Source organism: Rhinolophus sinicus, chromosome 2, assembly GCF_057876585.1.
Source record: "Rhinolophus sinicus isolate RSI-liver-muscle chromosome 2, RSI-T2T, whole genome shotgun sequence".
NCBI lineage: Eukaryota > Metazoa > Chordata > Mammalia > Chiroptera > Rhinolophidae > Rhinolophus > Rhinolophus sinicus.
The window spans coordinates 64,745,484-64,770,924 of NC_142502.1; the positions used below are offsets into that span (position 1 = coordinate 64,745,484).

The 25,441-nt window shown below is 39.1% G+C and overlaps 1 long non-coding RNA gene across 1 annotated transcript in view; it reads left to right on the forward strand.

Moving 5' to 3' along the window:
- The window catches only part of LOC141571681 (uncharacterized), a 142,733-nt gene extending 117,754 nt beyond the window's left edge, over positions 1 to 24,979 (forward strand). The window contains exon 5 of the long non-coding RNA XR_012496661.2: positions 15,329 to 24,979. This is a non-coding gene — a long non-coding RNA (uncharacterized LOC141571681). The remainder of the gene's footprint in view (positions 1 to 15,328) is intronic.
- The last annotated feature ends 462 nt before the right edge of the window (positions 24,980 to 25,441 follow it).

Consider the following 25,441-nt stretch of genomic DNA (forward strand, 5'->3'; position numbering starts at 1 on the left):
ATGGAAAAACTAGACAAAAAATTATTTCCTTTTTAGACACAATTTATCCCATTAGGCAAGTGTTACTTTCCTGAGGCCGTGAATCCCCCAAAATGTGCAAAATCGTGTGTGTGAGAAGTAGTGTGTGTGAGAGAGAGATTGGGAGAGAAAGAGGGACATGTTGTTTGTTGATGAAATTTTTTTCTAGGTCAGAGGTCTGTAGCTTTCATCAGATTCCAAAAAAGTCCATGATTAAGAGCCCCTGCCCAAAGGTAAGGACACTTTTTCCGGTGACCTATCTGGTTGTAAGAGGCTTCATTTTGCAGTTGGAAGCTTACTGTGTTGTATTTCTGATGTAGTCTTTTCTGATAACTTTTATCATCAAAAATCTTAATGTTTGAAAAATTAAAATGCAGCATTCTGTTAGAATTTAAGAAAGATGTGTTCAAAAATAGCTTTTGGGAGCTCCCCAGGATTTTACAATGTTCCACAATGATGGCCTGGTTTCCTGCAACATTAATAACCAAGATATATGGCTCTATTTGACTCGACATCTTATAGAGCTTATAATTTAGTTGTTCGATTTTACTTTGTGTTTGCCAAGTGTTTACATGCATAGCTCTGTAACAGTGTCTAAAATTATGAAATTCAATTATGAGTTGATTATGACTTTAAGATAGCATTCAGGTAATCTTCCTCTCTCCTTTTTTCCCTCCCCTCTCCCTTTCTTCCTTCTTTCTTTCCTTCTTTCCCCGCCTTTTTATTTTATTCATTTTACTTTTTTTAGTACTCTAAAAGTGAATGTGTTTTGCAAAGAACCCTGTTCAATGTTATCAACAATAGTAACAACAACAATAACAATATAGCTTGACTACCTAAGAGATTTCTCTGATTTATTGCTTATGATTTATTTCTTTAAGAAATGTTTTAGAAGTACCTACCTCATTAAGCAGGGGGAAAAATAGCTATCCTCATTAAACTAACATCTGATCTACTGTAGTTCTGACTTTCATTTCAAAGCATTAATAACTTGTCATTTGTAGAAATACTTTGAATAGTATAGGGTTCCTGATTGACTGCAGGGCCGTAATTCAATCACCAGCCTCTACTGACATTGCGATCCCCAGGGGTGAGGCTTGAGGCTTTAGGAATGGCAGCTAAGTCCCCAGTCTGAATTACAGCTCCGTTATTCAATCTGGAGCCACGCTTTGTTATTTATAGTACATAGAAAAAGACTGTGGACTTTTCAAAAGAGGAAAACAATAAATCAAACTAACAAGATGACCAGCTCTAATATTAAAATGTAACACTCTATGATGTAGAGGTAGAAAGATTAATGAGCATATGACGTAGGGTTATTAAAGGTGTGATGGGCAGGAGAGGGAATGGATTATGAGGAAATTAAATGAAGTATTTAACTGGAAGGCAATCAAGCTCCGTGGAAGTTTTTAAATGACCAGCTAATAGAGCTTGTCTTATTACCACAGTAACCTAACTCAAACCCACAGGCCTTTCTCCAATACCTTTTCTCCTAAAATTCCTGAGTTTTGCTATGATATACAATCACAATGGTGTGCAAACACTAGTCATAGATACACATTGCTACTGATGTTTTCTTGGGGTTATTACTCTCCTGGGATGGGTATTCATGACATTTGGGGAGGCCTGAAACAAAAGAATAATAAAGTGATGGTTTTCAGAAATGATCATCAAATAATAAATTTACCATTCAAAGATATTAATATGGGTTTGAAGAATGAAAAGAAAAACATGTTTTCTGTTGGTTTTGCTTGAGATAGTATGCCAATTAAGATATTTATGAGTTAATATCAGAGGATTCCAGATTATTGGCTCCCGTTGCTGTGTAACTGAATCAGTTGCTAAAACCAATTTCTCAGCACACACCCTTTAACCTTTGCTGTGGTGTTTTTGCAATCCATTTACCTGATCCCTCTTTCCCCTCTCCTTCATCATCCCTTCAATACTTTAAGCCTCATTTCCTGTCTAGCAGTTAATAAAAGAAAAAATGTCACCCCCATAACCCTTACTCAGGCCACCCTCCCTTTCCTTCAAATTTATAGGTCTTTGTCTTACAGTTAGTTATTTCACCTTTGTTCAAAGTTTGTCAGCCTGTCAAACCCAGGAATCCTGAAAGTTCAGAAATTTGTAGGCTGACAGTCAGTATAATAGTTGAGGAATCATTTGTTTAAATTCAGATTCATGAAGCAATATCAGTGAAATCACTGTGAAATATCAAACAGAAGATATATTTGATAAACGAAACAAACAAACAAACAAACAAACAAACAAAAACCCCAAAAGATGACCAAAAAACCCAACTTGATATGGTCTATAAGATTTTTTAGTGCATATGAGCCTCACTGGAACTCCAGTAGATCCAGTAGGTCCATCAGGTCTAATAGGTCCACACCATGTTATGCATTTGCTGTGGCTTCACCACCCTGGATGCCTTCTGTTCCTTCAGTTGCTTGCATGGGGTCTAATAGAAACTTGATCCTCTGCTAAATTCACCCCAGGAATGTATTGAAGTAAAATTTCAGGGACTATTCATATGGTTGCTCATGGAAAAACAGACATTTTAAAACTCATGACCTTAAAAGTTGGTTTCACTCATGAGCAAGTGGAGACTTAAAGAAGAATTATTAATAATAAAACAAACAAACAAACAAAAAAACCCAAAAAACTCTTCATATAGGACTTAGTTTGCTGGTGTTGTGACATGATATAACACGTTTTTAAAGCATTTATATTGTTACATAGAGTGTATTTTATTTTTACTTCCCTTGAGGGAAAAGGTGGTGCCAGAATTGTACACCTGAAGGAGACCTAAGTTAGGTACCGGTATTAGTTTGCTAGGACTGTCATAACAAAGTACCACAGACTATTGCTTCACCGTTCTGGAGGCTAGAAGTCCAAGAGCAAGGTACTGGCAGATTTGGTTTTTCCTGAGGCCTCTCTCCTTGGATTGTTGATGGCTGCATTCTTGTGTGTGCTCACATGGTCTTTTCTCTGTGCCTGTCTAGGTCCTAATCTCCTCTTATAAGAACACCAGACAGCTTTGATTAGGGCTCATCCTGAGGACCTCATTTTAACTTAATTACCTCTCCAAAGGACGTATCTCCTAATACAGTCACATTCTGAGGTACCAGTAGTTAGGGCTTCAACATACGAATTTTGGGAGGGAACACAATTCAGCCCATTAACAGTAACATGGTCTCTTTTTTTTGTAGAAGAAACTAAGGCATAGAAAGATTAATTGTCCAAACTAATTATTGGCAAACCTGGTATCAAGATTGGAGCTTAGATGTTGTAATTATTAGTGTCTACTTGACCGATATTTAAACAAAAACAAATAGAAGTTAATAGACTGTGAAGTCCCAGCATTTGGCAAATAGTAGACATTCAACAAATATCTGTTGAATGATTCACAGCCTCTCTTTAATTAGAATAAGGACTTGTTACAGTTTGGGTGTCTTTTTAAATATATGTGGAGATGACAAATAAATCAATAGACATAGGACAGAGAGGCAGAAAGGAGTGGCCAGGAACTATGCTTCAAGAATACTACTTGGGAGAGTCCCAGCTCTACTACTTTCTAAGGGGCTCCTTTTGTGTCCGTTTTACACCCCTCCAAACACACACTGACGGGGGCAGAGTGTTGAGATTGGGGGTGTGGGGGGGAGCTACAAAACAGGGAGCTGCAGGAAAAGCAAGGGGCAGGGTCAATATTCCCATTAGTAGCTGGACAGGTAAAGATACTCCTGCAGACAAACTCCTCCTTCCACCACTAGGCTCCCATGCTCTTCCAGTAACACAGATGCAGGTTTTTGAGGTCTGCTCTCTAGTAGGAGTGGGAGCTCAACGAAGGCAGATGTGGGCACTTGACACAGACATAGAATATGGTAGTCAGTCACTCAGGAATCAAGGAATCAATGAATAAAAAATAGTCATCAAGCACTGAATTATGGCTTCCATCTAAGACTAAAGACTGAAACAATTTCTCATAGAAACACTTGGCTTATATCAGGGTTTTGACCACAGACACAGAATGTACTCAGAAGACAAAATACATATACTGCTTACTGCTGAACTGGGAAAAGGACCTCATAAATTGTTTTGCTAACTACTTTGTGCCTCACCATTATCTCCCACCATTAATGCCTTTTCTATGTCCTACTCACTAGTTATCTCATAGAGTAATTTAAGCATTTATTGGATAGCTTGTGTATGTGTGGATCTATTCATTTTATTTTTCTTAAATATATTCTCCTCTAAGTAGGACTGTGTGATTTTCTGTGTGAGTGCTAACACATTGTAAATAGGTACATCATAAACCCATTTGGAAAATTCTATAGTCCCCTGTAGAGGAAGCACTAGTTTGTTGGGCACCAGTCTCCTTCCTCTTTTGGCTCTGCTCTCTTGTCTGACATTTGGTCAATTACTCTCCCTTTCTTTCTCTTATTTAGATTTTGCTCACTGCAAATAATAATCGTATCTCTTTGCCAGTATTCAGAAATGATTAAACATTGGAGATTTCCTGAGGGGGAGTATGAATTATGAGAGGGTATGATTATGGAAACCAAAGTGGGAATTTTGAACATCATTATGACATTCTCCATTAAAAGTTAAGTCTTCTTAACATATTTGAATTCACTTCCCGCCCCATTTTTTAAATTAAAATTTTTTGGGTGACATTGATTAGTAAAATTATATAGGTTTCAAAAGTACATTTCTATAATGCATCATCTATAATGCATTGTGTGTTCACCACCCAGAGTCAGTTCTCCTTCCATCGCTATATATTTGTCCCCCTTTCCCTCTTCTACTGCCCCCCTCCCTCCGTCTGGTAACCATTAAACTGTTGTCTATGTCTATGAGTTTTTGTTTGTTTGTTTGTTTATCTTGTTTGTTGTCTGTGTCTATGAGTTTTTGTTTGGTTGTTTGTTTATCTTGTTTGTTTGTTGCTTTCAGTTTTATATGCCACATATGAGTGAAGTCATATGGTTCTCTACTTTTTCTGTCTGACTTATTTCATTTAGCATGATAATCTCAAGATCCATCCATTATCGCAAATGGCAATATTTAATCTTTTCTTATGGCTGAGCAATAGTCCTTTGTATATATGTACCACCTCTTCTTTATCCAATCATCTATCGAAGGACACTTTGGTTGTTTCCATGTCTTGGACATCATGAATAATGCTACAATGAACATAGGGGTACATATACCTTTATGGATAAATGTTTTCAGAATTTTTGAGTAGATACCCAGAAGAGGGATTGCTGGGCCATATGGTAGTTCTATTCTTAATTTTTTGAGGAAGCTTCAAAATAGTTTATATTATTTTCCATAGTGGCTGTACCAATTTACATTCCCACCAGCAGTGTATGAGGGTTCTTTTTTCTCTACAATCTCACCAACATTTGTTATTACTTGTCTTGTTAAAATAACCATTCTAAACAGGTGTGAGGTGGTATCTCATTGTGGTTTTGATTGGTATTTCCCTAATAGCTAGTGAAGTTGAGCATATTTTCATATGTCTGTTGGCTATCTGTGTGTCTTCTTGGGAGAAGTGTGTGTTCAGGCCTTCTGCCCATTTTTAAACTATATTTAAAATGTTGTTTGCAAATATCTCCCATTCTGTTGTTTTCCTCTTTGTTTTGTTGATGGCTTCTTTTGCTGTGCAGAAGTTTTTAGCTTGATGTAGTCATTCATTTATTTTTACTTTTACTTTGCTTGCCTTCAAGGTCAAGATGCTCTTTGAATCCAAGGTCCATAAGTTTAGTACCTATGCTTTCTTCTATGCAATTTATTGTTTCAGGTCTTCTGCTATGGTATTACCACCCTGGACGCACCCGACCTCATCCCCTCACCCCCGTTTTTTCAGGACAATCTTTCCCTTCCTTTCCTTGCCATTGAATAACTCTTGTAGTTAGTGACTTTCAGGTTTTATAAGTAAAATGGCAATTCAAGCTATTAAAAAGAGGTGTCATTGGACAACTGAAGGACAAGAAGCTTCCACTAAGAAACACAACACGTTATTAACAAGGCTAAACTGAGATCTTTTTCCTGCCCCGACTATGCCAAATAATGCCACTCTTCTCCTCCTCTTCTCCCCTCCTTCCCTCTTGCCCTCTTCTTCCCCACTCCTCCCTTTCTGAGGCACCCTTCATTGCAAAAAGTGTAACCCAGGAGACACTGAGAGGAGCAGTAAAGAGCTTGCCTAGGCTTTCAGGTGTTGCTCCAATGAGGTGGACTGCAAGTAACCATATGCTGCACACAAAGCCAATTTGGGAAACAACTTGAGAGAAAAGTAAGATCCTAAAATTTATGTTTTTCAATTGCAGAAAATAGTAGTTTGATTCAAGATTCAAATCCTCATGGATAATTTTCAAGCTAAGCTAACACTATTTATGCAATGCTATGTATGTGACACAGCAGATTCCCTTCCTCCTTTGAGTCTGAAGTTGTCAGTGAGAGGAAATGTTTAAAATTGTGCACAGGGAGTTGGGTGGGGGATGTTGAGAGGCGATATGTGAGTTCTGTTGAGAGCTGAGGAGTAACCTCCCTTCCCCTCCCTATTCTCTTAAAACTGTCTAAAGCAAGTTGCTCATACTACCTTAATTTAAATATCCCAGGACCTAAGTGAAACAAATCACTCTCCCACCTAGTGGATTTGTTGACTCTCTGAAAGGTAGAGACAATCAATCTAGAGAGCAGGTGATGTTAATAATTTGTACTTTTCCCTCCACCTACCATTGTTTCTCTCCTGTGAACTCCTTAGTATCCTTCAGTTTCACACTGAATAATCTACCGTCTTGAGCTATAGTCTCATTGTTTATTTGGCATGGTTCTTGCCTGTCCCACAGATTCCAAATTCAAATGTCAGGATCGAGACGTATAATCCTCTTCTGCTTCTAAAGCAGCAAACCTAGCATTCAGTAAATATGATCTAATTGAGTAATGAGAGAGAAGGAACAAATGATTTAATAGACAAGTGAAGAAAGAGAAAAATCTTAGGAAGATTTTTAACATTTGAAATATCAGAGTCCTTATATAGTTTCACATTATATGGCTGTGGAACTGTTAGCAAAATCTCAGGAACATTCAATATCTCAGGGCATTCACAGGAACCCCAAAGAATGCCCCAAAATCTGTTTCTGCAGAAGTCTGATCAATCATGGTAGTCCAATGTAGACAATGACATCAAAATGCTTATATGACCATGTCTCTTGGAATTTGTGAGTTTTCAGATGAGTGGGCTTTACCCATCTGAAATTAAGAGCTGATGATGCCCAACATTAATTGACTGTTAGTATCAGATATGTTTGATATGCTTCATCATGATGATTCTATGTGGAAGGTACTAGGATACCCATTTCAAGAATGAGAATGTTGAGTGTCAGAGAGCCTAAGTAACTTGGGGAGGTCACATGGTTCAGAAGTGATGAACTTTACCTGTAATTCAGAGGCCTAAAATGCTTCACCAACCACAAGTACTGCTCCTTAAGCCAGGTTTATTGTTTTTGTTATTGTTGTTGTTTTTTTGCAAATGCAAAAATGTAGAAATGTATTTAAAAAAATATGGAAAAGGAGAAACATTTGAAGCATCCTTGGAAAAATATTTGGAAGGATTTAATAGGAAGTAAAGCCTTTTAAAAACCTTTTACTGATAAAGACGTATTCATTTTTGTGGTAGAAGAGTAAAAATAATTTGAGGAATAAATTGAAATAAGAAAAAAAATTATTCTATAGAAGACTAAAGCCCTTTATTGCTTTAAAAATAGATTCCTTAAAAACAAAATAAGATGCCAGAAAGGAATTTCTGAAGGGGTGGTTTTGTTTTGCTTCTTCAGACATGAATTATGTTAGAAGATTACATGCTGTACATGTTTTATATTCAACAATGTCTGTGTGCACATTCTAAAGATAGAACTAAGACAAGGGCAGTTATTCCCAACAATATGAATAATAAATTCCTACTTACAGTGGAAAAGCCATCTTCGCAGGGAAACTTAGTTTGAGATAATTTTCTTTATTTTGAGTCACTTAGTGAACTATTAGATGTGCTTTTTCTTTTTCCAAATTTCTATTTTCAGACTCTGTCTAAATCTGGAAAGTTATTAAAGCTTATTTATTTCTGCATATTCTTTTTTACCTGTGGTTAGTGAACGATATGTTTCCTGACTATTACTATCTTGGTGGATATAATTCAGATGTATCCTGTTTGTACCCACTAATACATAGGATATGTGTAAATTTTATGAAAAAAATATTATATCCCCAGTAGAAATCATTTAGAATAGACTTTTGGAGCTGTTTAGTTTTACAACTTTTAGTAGGAATCAACAGAATGGAGAGGTAAAAGCCCATGAGATTAATAATTAGACCTGGGATTTAACCTCCATCTGGGTCCTTAGGTAAATTATGAGACTCTGAGTCTTAATTGTCTCACTATATGATAAATATTTCCCTGAATTTAAATGAGATAATGCAAGTATATGCAAAGTACCTGGCTCATGGTGGGCACATAATACTTTTTAGTTTCCTTTCTTTCCATCAAGCTTATTTCCTATTCAAAGATAGAATTCTGGTGAAGTATAAAGGCACTTGGGAACAAGGTTCAAGACTGATAGTTATTACTTAATAAATTCGTTGGTTATTCCTACTGACCTGAACCCACCAATATCCCTGTGAAATCCTGCCAGGGGTCCTTTGGAGGATGGCATTAGTACAGCATTGACAGCTCAGGCAACTGGAAAGAAGCCAATGGCCATAAATTGCAAAGCCTTTTACAATCCAAACGTGATGGAAACTATATGCCATTTTGGGGGTGATTTGAAAAGCACATGGTTTGGAGTCATTTTGATGGATTAAGTATTTTCCCTGAATCATCTAGTTTAGAAGATTAAAACTTGATTATAAAATACCCAAATGTTTTTAGATGTAGAAATAATTGAGCATAAATCAAATACTCCAGGTTCATGAGAAAATAATCAAGAGAACAAGTGATGTGGTGTTCTTTTGGGTCTGATATTGGAACTAAGAAACATTACAATAGTTTATTGTTCATAGAATAATATATTCTTGCAGAATTGTTTTGGAATGCAGGCACTACCTAGAGTTGATTGGTGCTTGGCAACACACCAAAATAATCCCTATGATGAAGGAAAGTTATGAGAATGTAAACGTTTTTTCCCTAGTACCTTATGTCTCTTTGACTTCAAATCGAGAAAGAGGTGGTTTGTAACTCTTCTATGGCTTAAAAGCATTCCAGGATAGAAGGTCTCTGTCAGAAAAAAGTTACCTGATTGTCTAGAGCAGTGGGACTTAACTTTTTGGGTCACAGATCCCTTAAACTCTGTGGAAACTTAAGGAAACTTAAGGTCAATGTGATAACATGAAGCCACCCAAAATGGCTAGAAGGTGCCATTGTAGGTTCTTGGCATTTACAACCAACGATCGAAGACCAACTTCTTTCCCTCTGCCTTTTAAGGAGTACTTGGCGTTTTCTCTCTTTATAAGCTTCAATTAGGTTTTGGTTATGGAGGGCTTATTGGAATAGTTTTATTGATGTTTTAACACATTTTCTTAGCTGGAAGCTAGTTTAGGGGCCAGTTTGAAAAGCTTATAAATCAGAACTGCAGGGATTGGTCTTTGCCCAACAAATTCCAACCAATTGGTTTCCTAATGTTACATGACTTCTTGTCATTTTCCTGGTAGACTTTTCTTCCTCGATAAATCCAAGCCCTGTTATCTTGCAGGAGAATAAATTGGAAAAGAGAGCTAATGGAAAATAATTGTTTGCACAGCGTTTTAAAAATCTTTAAGCTCTGAGTCAAGGTCTAAGTGTATGAGGATTGCTCTGGTTCACTGTCAATGGTCTAGTTCCTTGAGAGCTAGGAGTACAGTGAGATGTGCCAGAGCTCCCACCAAGGACAATGAAGTCTATAGGACTGGGGTGCTTCAGCCCCTCTTCCCAGGCCTGGAGGCCTGTGATGTAATTTAAATAAAGTGTTTATTTTAGAATGGTTTTCGATTTATAGAGCAATTGCCAAGATAGGGCAGAGAGTTCCCATACACCCCACACCCAGTTATCCCTCGTATTCACGTCTTAAATGAGTCCGGTACATTTGTTGTTTGTTAATGAACCAAGATTATTACCATTCACAAAAGTCCACAGCTTATATAAATTTCCTTCGTTTTTCCCTAATGTTCCTTTTCTATTCTAGGACCACCTCCAGGGTACCACATTACATTTAATCGTCATGTCTCTCTCCGTAGGCTCCTCTTGGCTATGGCTATTTCTCAGACTTCCTTGTTTTGGATGACCTTGACAGGTTTGAGGAGTACTAGTGAGGTATTTTGGGCTTTGTCTGATGGGTTTCTTATGATGAGATTGGGGTTATAGGTGTTGGGAGGAACATCAAGAGGTAAAGTACCAATCTTATCACATCATATCAATGGTACATATTATCAACATCACTGATGATGTTGACCTTGATCACCTGCTGAGGTCTTGTTTGTCAGGTTTCTCCACTGTAAAGTTATGTTTCCTCCACTTTTCTATGCTGTGCTCTTTGGAAGGAAGTCTCTTTGTACAATCCACACTTGAGTGGGGAAATTATGCTCCCTCTCCTTGAGGGCAGAGTATCTACATAAATTATGTGGAATTATTATACATGGGTATTTGATTTGTCTCTTTTTTCCTAATTACTATCTATTCAATTATTTATATCAGTATGGACTCATGGATATTTACTTCATGCTTTGAGTTACAATCTAATACTACTTTACCTATATTGTTACTCAATTTTTCTATTTTGGCCATCAGGAGCTCTTTTAGTTGGTTCTTACAAGTATGTCCCTTTGACATACCCTCATTACTATAAATTAAAATTTTTTTGAGCCTTTCCTTATTCTCTGGCACTACAAGATGCTCCAGACTCATATATTGCCTGCCCCATTCTCAGAATCAGCTATTTTTTCAAGGAGACCTGGTTCCTTTTATTGGAGAATGGTATTAGAAACCACAGTCTGGGTGCGAGGTCTACTTCTGGCATGCCATTGCTTCTAGGCTCTGTCAGCTGGTGGAGCAGGGAAATATATCTGTGTATACTAACTCCTGTATATAGACATACCTATAGATGTTTCTATAGGTAACCATCTATATCTGTAATAAACATGAGTTTACAGTGATGTCTTTAACTCTAGAGACTAGGGACTTGATTTTTACATATGATAATGGGTTGTCTGGTTTGTTCTGAAAAGTTTTAACCCAAGACTGGAGGGGCAGGAGACAAGTAGTGAAAGGAGCCAGAGAACGGTGGAAGGTCAATGGCAACATGAGAAACAACAGTGGAAAATGGAAGCGACTGCAGTTAGTAGAAATAGAAGGAATATCAACTAGAGTAATAATCAATTTCTGAGTGCCTTTTGGTGTAGAGGCAACAGTTTTAAGGCCTTATTGTAGCCACCTAGAGGGAAATGTCAAAAAAGAGAGTGAGTGAGAACTACAACAGATAAGAAGAGTTTAGAAGTCTGGGGCTACTTCGAGTAACAATCAACAATGCCTAAAACTTGGGCAAAGTCACTGCTGTTCACAATAGTGGCCCTGGTCACCAAGAAACAGTGTGACATATTCACTCTGATTATCACAGTTGTAGGCATGTAATATTAATACATTCTAGAAGGATTTACATTAAAATAGTTAAAAATTATTTTGGTGCTTAAAGCATTATTAGGTTTAAGTTTTCTGCTTTAGAATCTACATTTACCGTGGATCTACATTGCTAAATCCAAGGCCTCCTACTGAAATTTCTAGAAGCCCATATTTTGTAAACAAATTAAGGTGCTTATAAGGGGCTTTAAATGTAATGAATTTCTGGACAGGGTCTACTGAAGTCCCTTAAACTGCTGTGTCACCCTGGCACGCTTGGCCCATGGTTGCCAGAACTCGCCCATTCTCAGGCCTGGGGAAATCTGTTGCTAAATGAAGCCCAAGGAAGCTGCTTCCAGCTACTTAGTTCCTTGCCCTCCTCTGTTTCTGAAACATCCGGTTTTGGGACAGCAATACTGAGAGGTAGAGGGAGAACACAAAACAGAGGTGCTATGTCTTTCCTTCTCTCCCTCTCCTCCCTGTCCCCATCCTCCTTTACACTTCTACCCCTTCATCCCCTCTCTCCCTTGTTCCAGAATACATCTGGCACCCGTATGCCTGGCACAGTGCTGGCTCGGAGCCCGTAGCAGCAGGCAAAGGAGGCATGGCCTTTGATAGCTCGGAAAACAGACATTACACAATATACTCAGGTACTCAGTGATTCCGTTGCAGTTGGGTAAGGTGCCGAGAAAGTGGAATTTTGGTGGCGGTGGGCTAAGGCTTGCCAGGTGGTTGAGCTCTAAGGGATTCTGGTGCTCACTTCAGGTAACTACACCTGCTATTCCTAGAGCACTTCTCTGCGTGAGGCCCTGCACCAGGCACTTCACATGATGCCTACTTGGCTAGTCAGACCCTCATTTTACAGAGGAGGATCCTGACATTAGAAAAGGCTGTGCCACTTGCCCGAGGATAAAGGCCGATTAAGTGAGTGTGTCAGGACTTGCCCCTGAGGTCTGGATCCAAAGGCTATGCTTGCTGCCCCCTGGTACCCACCTGCCTCCCTGTTTGGCTAGTCTCACAGGGTGAACAGCAACCTATTACTTGTTTGGGGACAAGTAACCAAATAACGAGTAAAGGTGTCCCAGTGATTAACAATAAAGTCACCATTCCACTCATTTCACTAGCTGACATTGAACAATGTTTAGGGTCTATTATTAAAAAAAAAAAAAAAGCACACCAAAAACTGGCCACCCAAAGATTTTCCTTTTTGAACCTTTTTGAAATGATGGGCCTTTCAGGGATAGGTTTGAACAGAGCAGTCTTGCCTGTCCTGGCTGCCCACAGTTACTATGCCACATAGAATGTTCATTGAATATATAGGACAAAGCTTCTACCTTGATTAATTCCATTTCCGTAAGACCTTTCAATCTTCCTCTCCATCCTCACTGCCACTGCATTTTCTTTTTTTTTTCTGGCTTATCATCTCTTCTTTAGAGCATTGCAATGGAGTCTGTGTTGGTTTTTGTTCTGGTTACCTCTTTTTAATCTATTTTCTATCTGTTGCTTCTTCTGTGAAAACCCTTTCATGAATCCCCATTGCTGACAGAATAGACTGCAGCGTGGCCTCCTCACAGCCTGCTGTGACCTGCTCTTCCTCTCTCTTCAGCTTGGTCTCCCACCATACCTGTGTTCTTTAAGTCCCCTACCCCCATTGCCTACCCATCCTCGGAAGGGCTCCATTGATTTCTCACCTCCAAACTTTTACCTGTTGACCCTCTGCCTTTGCAGCTACTCCCGACTGATCATCCACGTAGTCCTCAGCACGTGGCTTGCGTGCTCCCTGCTATGCGGAGGTACTCCTGGGTCGCTCATCCCCTCCACTGCGGACTGTGGAATACAGAACATACCTCTATTGTAGTCATCACACTGCATTGCAGCACTCAGCAAACTTCTTCTGTAAAGGGCCAGAGAGTAAATATTTTCGGCTTTGTAGGCCACAGGGTCTCTGATGCAACAACCAAGATCTGTAGTTGTAATTTGACAGCAGCCATAGACACCATATAAACAGAGGGTGTGTCTATGTTCCTATACAACATTATATACGATATAGGCAGTGGCTGGATTTAGCCCACAGGCTATAGTTTGCTGACCCCCTGCTGTATTCAAATCAATTGTTTACTTGTGGCTCTTCCTCACTAGCCTGTGAGTTCCCTGAGTGATAGAGTTGTTCTTGTCCTTCTTTCTATTCTCAGTCACCATCTAATCTGGGCCTGACACATAGTAGCTGCTTAATAATGCTGCACAGGTGAATATGTGAATGAATAAATGAATTAATATCAGTTGGGAACTAAGCATTTAATGGCATCAAAAAGAATCTGGACCGAGTGAATCACAGTAAAAATAGAAACATATCAAATTTGCACAGTGGAGAATATATCTCTTTTTATATGTCGGGGAACTCAGAGATAGCATCTTTAATATGATGTGGCCAGAAAGCTTTGTCCCTCCAATTGTCAGGCTGCCAGGAATCAAAAGGACCCTGAATCCCTGGGCAGATGGGACCAGTTCTCCACAATCCAAGTCTCTGTAAGTAAACAGTGTTAAAGACCAGGTAGACGGTTATTGACTGTGGATTCTGCTTCATCCCTACCCCTTTTCATGGAGGAATTCTCAGTCACTGATGCAGTTTACTTCAGAGAGCCCTGAAGATCCAGGTGTACAACCATCAGCCAATATGCAATTTAGTGTTGGAAATTTCTACAGCCCAGGATTTACTGACACTACAAGGGTTGGTCAGACCTCATTAATTCAGCCTGAAGTACAGCAGGGGTGACCAATTCCTTGTGGTGGGAGAATTTATAGGTTTTCTAAGGAAAGTCTACTTTGTAAGTAAGCTGTCTGGAAAATTCACTTACTCTGTGTATCCCAGTCCCTGACAAAGACAGATAACAGAGAAATTGGTGTGCTACCCAGGGAAAGCCACTCACCACTTGTCCAGTCTTTAAGATCCATTTTCAAGAGAACTTTTCAATGTGATAGACATCTTATTGAGCCAAGGCAAAGACATAAAAACAAAGAGTTAAATTTGAATGTAGTGTTTTGGCATTTAATTTTGATTTGGTGGGAGACAGGAAAACTGTGGGCACACAGTACATTTAGAAAATTTTCCCCTTATGTTAAACAGAGCAGAAGAGCACCGGATGAACGCTTTGATTGGAAAAGGGAACAAATGACCTGTACTTGACTGAATTGGATTGATTTTCCTTTTACTGAATACTTTCCTCTATTTTGTTCCATTTCAGTTTGCTTTGCAATAGCAAGTCCAGCTTCTCCCATAAGATTTCATATGATGAAGAAAGGAAAAGCAGAGAGCCATTTTTGTATGAATCCAAAACCATAATATGATAAACCTAGCCCATAGATAGGTTTCCCATAATATTTTTAGTCCAAATGTATAGATTTCCAAAAGTCCATGAAGCTGAACATTAAAAAACAGAAAATAGTAGCAGACATTCAACCTTTCAATTGCACAGAAAAGATTTGATGGGTGTCTCCTTCCTGCCCCCAAGTAATATGCTATGAACTAGGGATGCAATGACGACTGAACTTTTCCCCACCTTTCTGTAGTCCACAGTTTGGTTATCTGTTGTTTTCCGGTTGTCTATTGTTGAGTAACAAACTACCCCAGATTTAATGACATAAAACAATCATTATTTATTTTGCTTTCAGATTCTGTGGCTCAGAAATTCAAACAGGACACAGTAGAATTGGCTTAGCTCTGCTCCACAATATCTGGGAACCCAGCTGGGAAGGCTCCAGTGGCTGGGAGAGGCATGACTGTCTAAAGCTGGAATCATCTGAAGGTTTCCTTGCTCCCATGTCTGGTGCCTGGGTTGGGATAAGTCTGAGCTTGTCTGAGCTCCAATGTTGATTGGAGCATGTCCATATGTCCTGTCCATGTGGCTTCAATTTCTTCTAGCATGGCAGCTGGGCTGGAAAGGAGCACCTGACAGGGAACATCCAAAGAGAGAGCTTTCCAAGAGACCCAGGTAGAAGCTGAAAGAGCTGTTTTGAACTAACCTTGAAATCTTTCAGCATCACTTATTCTGCATTCTGTGGCTACAAGCAAGTTGCTATGGCCACTCCAAATTCGAGGGGTGAGGAATTAGACTGTACGTCTTTAAGGTGCAATAATAGGACATAGAAGAAAAGCATGGGAGATGTGTGGAAATAATTTTTGAAAAATCTAATCTGCCACAGGGAATTAAACATGTACATATGTAACTATAATACACTATATTAAATGTTTCAGTTACCTATTACTGGGAAATAATCTACTCATAACTGACTGCCTTGAAACAGCAATTATCAATTTTTCATTGGGTGGTTCTGTGCCACATAGTGTTGAATGGGGTCACTCATGTGACTGCATTTAACTAGAAACTTGGAATGCCCAAGATGTCTTGATTCATGTCTGGTGCTTAGGATGGGGTGGCTAGGAATGCCGGGGGGCCCCTTGGTTATCTTCCACATGGTGTCTAGCCATATAGTGGTCTGGTCCAAGCTTCTTTTTATGAAGTCTGGTATCTTTTAGGGACTAGTCCCAGCACTGACACAGGGTTGGTTACTTCCAGTGGATTCCGTTCAAGTCACATCCCAGCCAAAGTGCAAGGAGTGGGAAATACATTGGCGTTATCACATGAGCATACAGGGACGGGGGACATGATCGGTGACAATCTACCACATTAGAGGTATTGTAAAAGTGCTCTAAAATTTCAAATCAAGGATCAGACAGTTTTCTGAGGGTGTCTGTGTCAGGCTGTCAGGAGGGGGTGGGTTCAAGAGGGGGAATTGTTGATAATGGGGTATCCAGGGAAGATGTGACATTTTGAACTCTCAATATTCTAGGTAGACAAGATGTGGAAGCATTGCAGGCAAAGGGAATTTCCTGAGCAAGAACAAGGAGGCTGTAAGTGCGTGGGGAATAGAGGCAGGCGCAGTACAGCTACAGTACCACGTACGTATATTTGGGGGTGGGAATGCCATGGAGTTGGCGTAGAAAGCAATGTCAGGAGATCAGCCTGCACTCAGGCATGTTTGTGATAGACTTTCTGGGTCCTGCTGAGGTGTTCGGACCTCATTATATCGCGAACATAAACTGACAGTTTTTTAAAAGTGGAATCATAAGAGATAAACTGAAGGGCGGGGAGATTAGATGTAGGGAAAGCAGTTGCAATAGTATCATGACAGCGCAAGTGAGGTCTAATGAAGATTTGTACCACAGACAAAATGGAGAGGAACCTCTCTGGGGCAAGATATAGAGAAAAGGCAAAACCATTTGTGCAGAGAAACTGGGCAAATAGGGCCAGTGTTATACATAATCTGAGGGCCATTGAGAAAGTAACCTGCCAATACCCTCTTCTATACATTACTTCTGGAATTCTGCTACTGCAACTAATACATTTTTGTTAAGACTTGCCTGTTTCTTTAGGCCCCAAAGCAGACCCTAGTGTCCATAACTGTATCAGAACTATTTCTTTGAAACCAAAAACCCAAAGTGCTGTACAACCAGCAGGGAGTGTTTGGAGATGCTGCCTTGGGAGCACTGACATTAAGATAAGGTGTATTGGAGCTGACTGGATGCTAGAGGAGTTTTAGTTCTATATAAGCTCACATTTCTTATCACTGTAAAGCTGTTTACAGTAGAATGGACTACCCATTCATTTTTCCAATAAATATTTACTGAGTACCTTCCATATTGCAAAGCACTATTCTCAGAGGAAGAGATAGCAGTGAGTGAAATAAAGTCCTTGCTCTACCCAGTTTGGCCTTTAAAATTGGGTATGGAGTTTTATCAGGCTGACGTTGACATGAGTATTTTCTTTTCCTAAGCGGGATATATGTGCACTTTGTGGTATCTCAGACCTTAAGCTTCTCTGCACTTACCACTTACCATTAATGTGTGTGATCATTATCATTAACAAGGAAGTTGTTCCAAGAGACTGAGTATGGAAGTGACAGTAGGTGGCCTCCAGGGAAAGGCAGTGGCATGCTCCATAGTTGGGACCCTCAGTTTTGGCTTTCTGTGCTTATTAAATTTTGACATTTGAAGAGTATGTTCATTCCTATTGTGCATTTGTTTCCATTCCATTTGTTTTATTTATAGCACCTATTAACTGTTGTGCCCTTTGTTACTGAAATGTATCTCCAACTACCGGACTGGCTGTGGGAGAATGTCTTTCCAGTCTCTGCCTTTTCTCACAATGTCGGCAGATGTAAAGAGGCCTAGGGGCCAAGTGCCACAGATTAGATCAGTGGTCATTCTAGGGTTCTATTTAGACAGGCACTTTGAGGATTCCAAATCTTGCCATTAATAAAACTTGAGAGGGCTACATTATAAGGTAACTATCTCCCTTGTTACACCTGAATTTCATCTACAGTAAACTTTGTTATTTATCAGAATTCTCTCATCTGGCACTGGCATACATTTGTAGCACAGTGGTATTTCTTGCTAACTATGGTGACCATGAGGCCCAGAAATGTCTTGAAGAACCTTTAACTGACTCATCAAAGAAAGGCCATGTTCTTTATAGAGTACTCAGTATTATTGTCTAAATTGCTAATTCACATGTGGAATATATGATAACTCTCTGTTCACTGGAGCACCTCCCTCTGCAACCAGACAAGATAACTAATCATTTATAATAAATTCTTTTAAACTTGAATTCTTTAACTTTCTTTCTTAGCCTACTTGCATTGTTTTGTTTTTGTTTTTGTTTTGTTTTGTTTTGAACCATGTTTTTGTTCCATCATATATGCAATACTCCCAATGATTTAAATAGTAAAAAATTGTCTACAGTTTGTCTAAAATGCAAACAGCTGTTGTCTTTGCATATTTATTAATGTGCATTAATGTTTTCAGCATAATTTTGCTTCTGGAATGAGTGCGTGCTTGTGTCTGTTTTGTGTATGTGCATATGTGCTTACACATAATTCTTCTCAGACGCATTTGCTGGCAGATAGGAAAAGGATTGGAGTAGCAGAGATATGATCTCATTATTTTTCCTGGGTAGTTTGCATTTTGAATTTAGGCTCAAAGGATTAAGTGTTCTAGCCTATGATGATTTCACAGATGCCAGTTGCCTAGAACTTCTAATCTGTACCCTTAAGCTATTTAATAATTTCTAATTACAGAAATTATAGAGGCTCTTATGAGCCCATTCTACTATAATGGAAAGGCGTGTGCTGCTTATAGTTTTGGACCATTACTAGAACCTTTGAAACACTTAATTCTTGCTTTAAACAGTTTGTTCCTCAACAGGAATATTTGGGAAGCAGTGGTGGCTGGGGTTTCCTTTTCTTTTGGCATTTGCTCTGGTTCATTTTTGCTGGCAGTTTTTGATGGAAAAAAACACCAAAGTAACACTATGTGCATAATTACCTAAAAACGACCAAGTGAGAATTATTATATTTTAGCCGGCACTATCAAGGCATTTTCTGACCAGTGAAAACTTGATCATCCATGTAAGAGTGGGGCAAGACTAGTAGAGATCAGAGGTTGGCAAACCCTCAGATCTTCCGTGTCATGGTGCCTTTTCCTATTTATTCACTCTAAAAATATTGGTTCAGCACTTTGATGTGCCAAGCAATTTGGGGGGAGATATATCAGTTAAAATAGGTAAAGATCCCTGTTCTCATGAACTTGCTTTCTAGCAGGGGCAGATAGTCAATATAGAATAAATGTAACGATTAAGTAAATTGCCTGATATGATAGGAGCTATTGAGAGATACATCAAGGAGAGTAGGATGAACAGGATTCTGGAGCTTTGAAGCTGGTGGGAGAGATTTGTAGTTTTAGGCAGCCATGTTAGGTCTTACTGAGAAGTTAGCATTTAATTGAACTAGTGAGGTAACTAGTCATGCATATGTGTGGGGAGAAATGTTCTGGGTCAGGGAACAGCCAGTACAAATGCTTTATAGTAAAAATGTGCTTCGAGTGTTAGAGGAACCACAAGGAGGCCAGTGGGGCAGGAGATAGTACGCCGTGAGGCCTCAGCTGTAACTGGAGAGTCAATCCTGCAGGATCTTCTAGGCTTTTAGCTTTTTATCTGGGAGAAGAGGGAAACCACTGGAGATTTTTGAGTGAATGCATGGTATGATCTCCCTTAAATTTAAAGGAACTCCTCTGGTTGCCATGTTGAAAAAAGACTGTAGTGAGTATATTCATTTCCTAGGTTTTCTGTAACAAAGTATCATAAGCTGGGTGGCTTAAAACAACAAAATTTATTCTCTCACAGTTTTGGAGGCCAGAAGTCCAAAATCAAGGCAGGGTTATGCTCCCTCTCAAGTCTCCAGGGGAGAACCTTCTCGCTGCTCCCAAGCTTCTGGTGGCCGTTGACAATCCTTCATGATCCTTGGCTTGTAGCTGCATCACTCCGATCTCTGTCTCGTTGTCACATGGACTTCTCTTCTGTGCATTTCTGTATTTCCATGTTTCCTCTCCTTTCCTGATAAGTTGAATTTAGGGCTCATCTGAATCAGGTATGACCACATCTGAATTTACATCTTAATTCAAAGAACTTAATTCCAAATAAGGTCACATTCACAGGTACTGGGAGTTAGAATTTGAACATATGTTTTTGGGGAACACAATTCAATCCATTAAGTGGGGTAAGAGTAGGAGCAGGGAGACCAGAGGGGAGGCAGGGTCACAGATGATGGTGGCTGGGACTAGACTGGGAGAAGTGGAGTGGGGAAAAGTGATCCAATTCCAGATGTGTTTTGAAGGTAAACCAATGATTCCCTGACACACTGGCTCTGGGGTATGAAAGGAAAAGAGTTAAGGATGATACTATGATCTGAATATTAATGTCCCCTTAAAATTCTTGAAATCTTACTGCCAAATGTGATGGTATTAGAAGGTGGAGCCTTTAGGAGGTGCTTTGGTCATGAGGGTGGAGCCCTCATGAATGGGATGAGTGTCTTACAAAAGAGGCTTCAGGGAGAATCCCCAGCCTTTCACCAGGTGAGGGCACAAAGTGAAGGTGCCGGGCTATGAACTACAAAGAGAACCCTCACCCAACCATGCTGGTGCCATGGTCTCAGAATTTCTCAGACCAGAACCATGAGCAATTAATTCCTGTTTCTTACACACAGTCTGCAGTATTTTGGTATAGCAGCCCAAATTAAGACACATGACTCCAAGACTTCTGGCTTGAGCAACTGCAAGGAAAAAGTTGCAGCCAACTGAGATGGAAAAACTGGGGACGACTTAGTTTTGGTGGAAAGATCCGAGTTCAGTTTTGAATATAAGTTTGAGTTGTCTTTTAGATGTTTTTGTACAGTGGGGACTATAATGAATCCATCTCACCTCTTGTGTCACTTAGTGATCCATAAACCACTGAAAATTCACCAGTTTGGGGATAAACTCCACAAGCAAACCATGGTTTGTATCATAGATAGGTCAAAGTCAAAACTTCATTTTACCTACTGGTGACCTTTTCCTTCAGCATATCCTTCTAACTTTATTTCCTGTTCAAAACCCCAAATGATTGGCTCTCCTCTCCCTTTCCAGTGTCTCACAAAGTAACATTTGAACAATGAGCTCCTAAATCAGTTCTGGTGAATTAGAGTGGATCCTCTGGGGCTGGAGTCACCAAGAATTAAGAGGAAATGCTAAATGTGTTTCTGCTCTCTCATCTGATCACTGTGGAGACCTCCATCAACACTTCTCTCCTAAACTTCCCTGTGCTCAGATGTTCTGTTTCCTCCCAGTTTTCCCTATAAAAACAAAAGCCTGGAGCCAGGCAAGTGCTGGATTAGTTAGGAGGAGGCATGGTGGTTGTGCACCCCGCCACACACACCCCAGGGTGATGGAGTAGCTGAGTTCTGATGGGAACCTGCATTCCTTCTTGTTCATAGAGTCCCCCTTCAGTAACCTAAATTCTCTAAACAAATTGTAAAATAATGGGCTTAACCATGTAGGGTTAAATTTTGGTTGAAAAATGGTACTTACACTTTTCATTATTTTCTTTAGGAAATCTTTTTCTGGCACTACATAAATTTCTTTTGCCAAGTTCCCTTACTTTTAGTCCAGAGTAACTGTAATTTAACTTGTAATTTTCTGGGTACAAGTAGTCCTAATATAAGTTCTTGACACAAGTAGTCTTTGGCTCAATATATTCTCTTGTCATTATGTAGAGGCCACTATTACTGATGTTCACCTGTACCACCTTCAAAACATATCTCAGGCATGCGGGAGTCGTAGGGCTGTAAACTGTTTCAGTTGTTTTTCACCATTATCCAAATATTTTAATTTTAGAATTTATTTAACAGAAGACATTGACATAAAAATTATGGAATATTAGTTTACTTAGCAAATATTTATGAAGCAAATATTCAAGGTGGTGGGAATACACAATGAACAATATGGACCCCCGTATTCCCTATTCTTGCATAGCCTTCATTCTAGTGAGAAGAGACAAAAAAATAACAAAATATGTAAGTAAAATACAGTCTATCAGATGGTGGTGAGAACTCTGGGGGAAAAAAGGTAGTAAAAATGTATGGGGATTGTTGGGGGCAGAAGGAATGTTGCAATTTTAAATAGGAGACTGGCAGAAATGTTTAAAAGATACTTGAGCAAAGATCTTAAGGAAATATGAGAGAACCATGTAAATATGAGGCCAAGTGTTTCAGGCACAAGAAGAGCATGTAGAAAGGCCGTAAGGCAGGAGAATGACTGGTGTGTTCAAAGAAAAGAGGCCAGGTGGCTTAGAGTGGAGACGGTAAAGGAAAGAATAGTAGGAGATGAGTTCAGAAAGCATCTCGATGTTCGCCAATGAAACTCTCCAGACCCAATTGTTTAGGTGTTTATGGAAGTTTCCTCACATAGGCATAATTGATGAAATCTTTGGCACTTGGTGATTAACTGTCTCTAGCCCATCTCTCCTCCCTGGAGGTCAGGGGGTGGGACTGAAATTTCCAATCCTCTAATCATACCTTGGTCTTTCTGGAGATCATCCCTAATCCTGAATCTATCCAGGGGCTCCCAGACACCAATCATCCATTATCATACAAAAGACACTCTTATAACTCTGGAGATTTCAAGTGTCTTAGGACCTGTGTGCCAGGAACCAGAGACAAAGACCAAATATCTATTTCCCATTGTTGCACAGGAAGTGATGGAGATTAAAAGGACAGGATAAGGAGACTGAAATGCAGCAGCCAGCACAGTAGGAAGAGCACAGTTTTAGGGTGAGAGTCTTTTAACATAAAGTATTCCTGCTTCACTGTGTCCATTCATTACTGTTTATACTGATCTGATTTTATTTTTTAGATGATTGGGGCTATTATCTCAATCAGAGCCCAGAGAAAGATTCTATTCTATTCATATTCTATGAGCTACCTTAGTTTTAGGAGAAGTTTTTACCTCATTGAAGATACATTGAAGAGTTGAGAGAACATGATAAAGTCACTGACGACAAACCGGCAGCCTAAGGGCTGGAGCCAAGCACACAACCTATCACGGGAAGGACTGCTGGTCTTGAACAAAAAGTCAGAGTGAGTGTGAACTGTGGGAGAGATGATCTAGTGGGCTGCTGAGAGGCAGGTAACAGAAGGGCATGGTTTTCTAACTTTGTATGAGAATATCATTCGCATGTTTAAATGTAGTTTCCAGACCATTGATCACAAAGTGGAGATCTGCGCAGAGCATGATGGGATAAAGTGGAACATTTGAACTCCTCTCGTTTTCCCTGGAGCCAGATCAACACCTGGTCACTCCCACCCACGCCTTCCCAAATCAAGCCGCAGACACTGATGTCTGGACAGGCATGTTTCCAAGGGTCTGGCTTGTTCCCTGCGGGGTCCTCGGTGTTTTGTGCAATGCCAGGTACATCATAGCCACTCAGTACACACTTGGTGAATGAATGAATGTTGAATGAACTTCTCAGTCTCACAGACTTTCAGGAAAAGGTTCATCAACTCAGTATGACAGGTGAAGGATCCTCTCACGTTTCTGCACCTGTTGGGCTGGGAATCATGCTCTTAATAAATTTGCTTAGCAGCCCTTGGGAAAGCCACTTCGAGTGATAGAAGGAGCACAGAGCTGGATCCCTGGATTCTAGTGCTAGCTCAGCCATCCCAGGATGTGTGACTTAGAGGTTAGACGAGGTACGTAGCCTCTAGAAACCTCAGTTTCCTCTAAGGAAAAATTAGAGAACAGTACCAATTAATATTTCATGGACTCCTTAGATTCTTTATTTCTTCCCTATTCTTTATAGAGGAAATGGGCCTCACTGGAATTCAAATGCAAGTTTCTTTCTGATAATAAATATTCTATTTGGGCCAGTTCCTATTGTCTTAGTAAAACTAAAATAAATCATTTTGGATTTGAAATTTTTTAAAGATGTATAATGAGTCAAAATTCTATATATAATTTATCTTTATAATGTGTTGATTTTCTTCTGTGTTACATACGAAACCTAACACTTTTCAAATGATTACTGCTCCATGAAACATTCTATCATCCTACCAACCAGCAGTGTGACCTCCGTCTGGAGTTCCAATAGCCATCTGTGCCAGACTTTCCAATGGGACAAATGGTCTACCACACAGCTCTTTGTATCCTCATCTTACTTCTGTTTCCTATTCTTAGGTACCAAGGACCTGTGTCATTGGGTGATCTCCTGAGAGTATCTCTAGCACAGTCCTACTATGTGTTGAATTAAATTTATAAGCAAATAACTCATAGTAAGCATTTACACTGTAAATTATACAACACAATGGGGGAAATGTACATAAGGGAAAAACTTTATTAAGTTCTTGACAGAAAATCAAATTATAATTTGTTACCTAGTTGTTGTTTTTTTAATTGAGATTATTTAAGCAAAATATTATACATTTTAATGGAGGAAATATTTCTAATAAAGAGAAACAAAGAAAATGAATGAATATTTAATTTCAAGTATAAGCGGGTAAGAAGAAAAGAAGCAATTTAGCTCTCTGATAGGCTAACTACTTGTAAATTATGGTAATTCCACAAAATGTGGTACTGTGTAACCATAATGTTGCAATAATAATGTATTCCTATAGAAGATGACTGATGTTTTATCTAATAAAAAGTGTGAATAAAAAATAGTGTTTCACAGATGTGTAAAGAGTATGTGTCCAAACACATTCACATATACTCATCTCAAATGTCAACAATGGGGATTATAATAATTTTTTCCCCTTTTTTGTTTCTTTAATTTATATTCTTTAATTTTTCTGCAATTAACAATGTATTTTTCATATAGAATATGTGCACCAAATCTATTATAAAGAGGCAAATCTGTTCTATTAAAAATGTATAAATTAAACTGATAAATACTAACCATATGATTCTTGTGTGTTTTTTTTTTTTTTTTGGTTTTTTTTTACTCCAAATATCTTATTTTTCTCTTAAGTTCTACAACCTAACACTTGAGTTTACAGTTCTAGGCAGACACAGAAATGAAGTTCAGTGATGCAGATCAGAGATTTGAAAACTGATCCATTCAGGAATTATCTGCCTAACTGACCACTGGCAGATTATCTGGTGTCTTGCACCTGTAACCACACCTATAAAACGTCAAAAATATTGACTTGTCCTCTGAGTAGGTGAACTTTGAGAAACAGGCTTTGGAAAACTTGGGGGAAATGGTTTGAAAGTACAGCCTTCTACCAGTGACCCAATCTAAACATACTGTGTAGAGTAATACAAACTAGAAGCCTTTTATTTTTCTTTTTTTAAATCTTATCAGCCATACTGAAGTGCTATAGGTGACACAACTGTTTCTGTATCCCAAGCTGGATGTGGAA